The sequence below is a fragment of the Terrapene carolina genome, unplaced genomic scaffold, assembly GCF_002925995.2.
Source record: "Terrapene carolina triunguis isolate 2854851 unplaced genomic scaffold, T_m_triunguis-2.0 Scaffold85, whole genome shotgun sequence".
In the NCBI taxonomy this organism is placed as follows: Eukaryota; Metazoa; Chordata; order Testudines; family Emydidae; genus Terrapene; species Terrapene triunguis.
This window is the reverse complement of record NW_020664436.1, coordinates 11284351-11289230: the sequence shown is the minus strand read 5'-3', so window position 1 is coordinate 11289230 and position 4880 is coordinate 11284351. Positions and strand designations below refer to the sequence as shown.

General features: G+C 42.2%; 1 pseudogene; it reads left to right on the top strand.

Annotated features, from left to right (window-relative positions):
* Nucleotides 1-1229: 1229 nt before the first annotated feature.
* LOC112104590 lies at nt 1230-3985 on the top strand (annotated as a pseudogene).
* The last annotated feature ends 895 nt before the right edge of the window (nt 3986-4880 follow it).

The window sequence follows — 4880 nt, the reverse complement described above, 5'->3', positions numbered from 1 at the left end:
AGGTTCCCAGCTGGTGTAAATCAACACAGCTCCGTTGAATCAAATGGAAATACACCTACTTACATCATTTTGGAATCTGGCCCTTTTTATAGCAGTTCTGGTCTGGGTTCAGAATCCAAGTGTTTGAATATTTTACCAAGCCTATTAATTTCTCCCACTCCTTGCCTACCGACTTCTCTCCTATTAAGTCTATATATCTTTCTACTCACCCTACCCATTGCTACTCCCACACTCCAGTCCATACTAAGGCTGGGTTAATTTGAACCGGAGAATATACAAGTTCCCCCAAGCAAGCCCCTACCAATCCACAACGAACCATTTAAAAAACATTGGTTAAAGAATCTTTCTTCACATTTTTTTATCTGAGATTGCAGGCATCACTGCAGGGGAACAGGGAGGAAATGATCTTTCCCCTTCTCTCCTAACCTCCCATTTCAAGAGATGGATAGGTAACATGGCAACCATCTATAAATATCTGGGAGAAGTTAATTAACAGAAAATCGTAAGAGGGGAATTCTCTATTTCCTCTAGTCAGTGTAGATACAATGAGAAGTATTGGCTCTCATACTAGGAAGCAATCGATTAGTAATGGAACCGTCCAAAAAACACTGAGATTTGTCCTGCCTTTGTGCTGGTTAATAAGTCTGCATTCGACTCAGTCTCACCAAAAGGTACACAGACGTTCACCAAGTTTTGGGTGAGACTGGGCCAAGTTTCATGCAAACCTTGGCCAGGCTTCATGAAATCCAACCTCACACACAAGTGCTGGGGAGAGAGAGAGAGAGAGAGAAGGTTTCAATCAGACAGACTCCATGTAGATCTCTGCAAGAGAATCATTACCTCAATATCTGTTTCAGGGGGATTATATCATGCCCCCACAAAATCCTACCTCCCTACCTCAGTGTTGGTGTGGGGGTGAACGGGGTTCGATAGTGAAGTACAGCAGAGCATATGCTCTGGCAGGTCTTACCAAGCCGAGAAGGTGTTGAGCTAGCGTCCAGGGTAGTAGGGAGTCCGACCGTACCTTTATTACTCTAGGGCAACATGGCCAAAGTGGAGGGGGTACCGAAGCTACAGGGCACGAGGACTGGCACCCCGAATGCACTGCAGCAAAATTCTTCTCCCAACAAGCCACACAAAGCAGAATAAACTGGGAAACTGAGCACAGACTCATGCATCGACCTGACCAACGCTCACAACCTGGGGAAGCACAGGACAAAAACCGGAAAATGGCTAAAAGAATAGTCCAACTATTTGTTGCAAGTCACAACACAAGAAAACTATCATCTGATCCATACATCAATACTTACATTGAAGTCACAAAATAAATAAAAGCGGATGTCATCGGGATATGCGAAGCAAGACGAACAAAAGACCTCATTGCACAATGGGAAAGTGGAGAGCAAGTATTCCTAGGAAGATCATTCAACAATAGAGCAGGGACTGGTGGTGTTGAATTCATTGTCAGGTAAGAAACAATCCCAAGGATAGTCAGCTGCAACATCATATCACCCCGGATAGCAGTTCTCACGCTTCAGATAAAACAAAGGAGAACAATTAAAATTATAAAGGTGTATGCTCCCACGCAGCAAGCGGAAGATGAAGAAATGGAACATTTCTACAAAGAGCTGCAGGAGGCAATGCAAAAAAGATCAACCTCCACCATCATCATCCAAGGGGACTTCAGTGCAATAGTAGGTGGAAAGGAGAATGAAAATGAAAAGTATGTAGGAAAATTTGGTAAAGGTGTAAGAAATGATCACAGAGCATGTCTGATTGCATTCACAGAGGCAAACCATCTCCACGTAATGAATACGATATTTCAAAAAGAACAACGTTGACAGTGGATGTGGAAAAGCCCAGATGAAGTCACTGAATCAGATTGACTATGTATTGACGGACACCAGAAGAGTCTTCAATGATGTAGTGATAAAAGGAGAATGAATCACTTGCACAGGCTCAGACCATCATATGTTGCACACCATGCCTACAAAGACCGAGTCAAGAGAAGCCCGAAACTGAAGTGAATATGCCACTTCAATGAAGAGGCATTTGCACAGGAAGTGAATGAAATGGACCTCGAGTATAAGGTCAACAAGGACGTCGATGAGGACTACAAAGAGTTTATCTCACAAATAATCTCAGCAGCTAAGAAGACAAAGGCATTGAAAATGCTGTGATGCAAGCAGATGATCAGTGAGGAAACTGTGAATCTGTCGGCGAGGAGGGCGCACATGAAATTAGAAGGAAAAATGGGTGAAGAATACAGGACATTGTGCAAAGAAATTCACGTGAAGATCAAAGAAAACTATGAAGACTTTAGAAAGAAGAAATTGAGAGAGGCAGCTGAAAAGAACAAGAGTCTGAAGAATGTAAAAAGAGATGTTAGGCTGAAACAGGTTATCCAGGCAGCGCTGAAAAATGAATATGGTGAAAGGACATCGTAAAGGAGCAAGATGAATGAAATATGTACAAAATTCTACAATGATCTCTGCAGGCATGTCAATGTCCAGTGTACACCGTCAAGGCAGCAGGCTACAGAAGAAATTCCCGACTTTATGTGGGAAGAAATTGAATATGCAGTTCATAACATAAAGAGATGGAAGAGCCCAGGCATGGACAATATTTGGCTGGAATATCTCAAAGCAGGGGAAAATACTCTCTTCAAAGTGTTGGCACAATGGTTCACCATCTACAGCAATAGCAAGCGTGTTCAAGATGCATGGAAGAAATTGAAAACAATACTATTGATGAAGAAAGGTGATCCAGAAGAATTGAGCAACTACCGTCCAATCACGATCCTCTCACAAGTGTATAAGGTCTTCACCCCGTCATACTCAATCAGATTAAGAAGGATCTTGAAATGTACGAAAGCAAAGAACAAGCTGGTTTCCACTGAGGGTATTCAACAATTGACCATATCCACTCAGTTTGGCAGCGCATTGAAAAATGCAAGGAATACAAAGTACCATTGTGTATTGCATTTGTCGACTACAAAAAGACATTCAACTCGGTGGAGATTAACGCTGTACTCAACGTGCTCAATGAAATCGGAATCGACCTGAGGTACATTGACCTTCTAGAAGAAACTAACTGCAATTGTTCATCAGAGATAACATTATTCAATGTCCTCTGCATTATTACTATACATACAGGAGTCAGACAAGGTGACACAATCTCACCGAAGCTGTTTGCAGCAGTACTGGAGTTGCTGTTCAAGAAACTGAACTGGGCAGAAGGAATCAGAATTGATGGAGAACAGTTAACACGTCTTCTCTTAGCTCACGACTATAATATTGGCAAAGGATGCCACAGAACTGGAGAACAAATTGCAGCACACTTTCACATGATATTGGGTAGGAAGTGAACACATCAAAGACAAAGTGGATGCAGAATGAGCATTGTGCAGCAGGAATCATCACTGTAAATGGGAAAGTAATTGAGGAGGCCAACAAATATATTTAGCTGGGTCAGCTGGGTCAGAAACAACTCATTTGAAGGGGAATGCAGTAGGAGGAGAAAGGCAGGGTGGGCAAGTTTCAACAAAATAAAGACGTCTCTAACAGATGATGAACTGCCCAGGAAGAAAAGAAAAGAACTGTTTATCTCCATTGTTCTGCCAGCAATGATATATGGAGCAGAAAGCCGGTCAACGATGAAAGCAGAGGAAGAAAAATTTACTGTCACCCAGAGAGCAATGGAAAGGCAAATTTGCAAGATATCGCTCCATGATCATTTACCAAACGAGGAGATCAAAAGGCGTACAGAGGTGACCAACGTAGTGCACGAGATGTATGACGCAAAGCGGAGATGGGAGGGTCATGTAATCCACAGGCAAAACAATAGGTGGACAACCTGCATCAGTGACTGGATCCCCAGAGACCACAAGCGACTGTTGGGCAGACCGAAAACGTGCTGGACTGATCCCATGATGAAACTCTTTGGCCCGGAATGGAAAGAACATGTGCGCAACAAAACAGAATGATGTGGTGTCGACTTGCGTTCATGGAAGGACGGACGAGGACAAGCCGGACAAAGGTGACAAAAGTGATACCATGCCCTTGCTGAAGCACCATCCAATAGATTTTTCCAACTTCTAACTTTTATGGTCCTGCGATATGAGGTTGTTACTGGGGTTTGCTTTTAGATTTTTTGGCTATTTGAACCAAAAATTCAAAGCAAAGACCCAGACAAACTGGAACCCCCCACCCCCACCAAACAACAACAAAAAACCTTGAACAAGGGCTACTTGAACCCATTGTTAAGTGAAACCACAAAGTTTTACTCAGATCTACTAAATAATAGAAAATATGTAAGTGTAATGATAAGCTGAGTGGCTGCAATAGCTTTATAGCACTTTGTGTTTGTAGCTTTGTACATACTGTTTCTTAGGAATGTAAGCTTTCAGTGGAAGAGGCATGTTATTTGTTTGGCTTAGGTACCTGATTACACAGTGCCATGAATACTGAATATGCCTTATAAAATTATAAAGTTAGCAATTCCACACCTTCCTTCATCTATCATTGCATGTAATCAAGGTAAATGACTGGGGATTGTATAAGAACCAATGAATGCTAAATCACAGTGATGCAGGAAGATAAACTAAATTACCCTAGAGATTATCCCAGCTCTACTATCTAATGTCTGTGGATAGCGAGTGTCAGCAGAGACCAAATAAAACCTACTGTGACACATCAAAACACATTTCAATATGTTCAAAATTAGAAAAAAACAGTGGGCTGAAATCTGCTGTTTGTTACCCCAGTGCCACCTCATTAAAGTCAGTAGAATATTGGGGGTGTAAATAGCAGCAAACAGATGGATCACACCCCAGTAGCTCACCTGTGGAAAAACCAGCTGGAGGGAGTTCTAGGGGATGT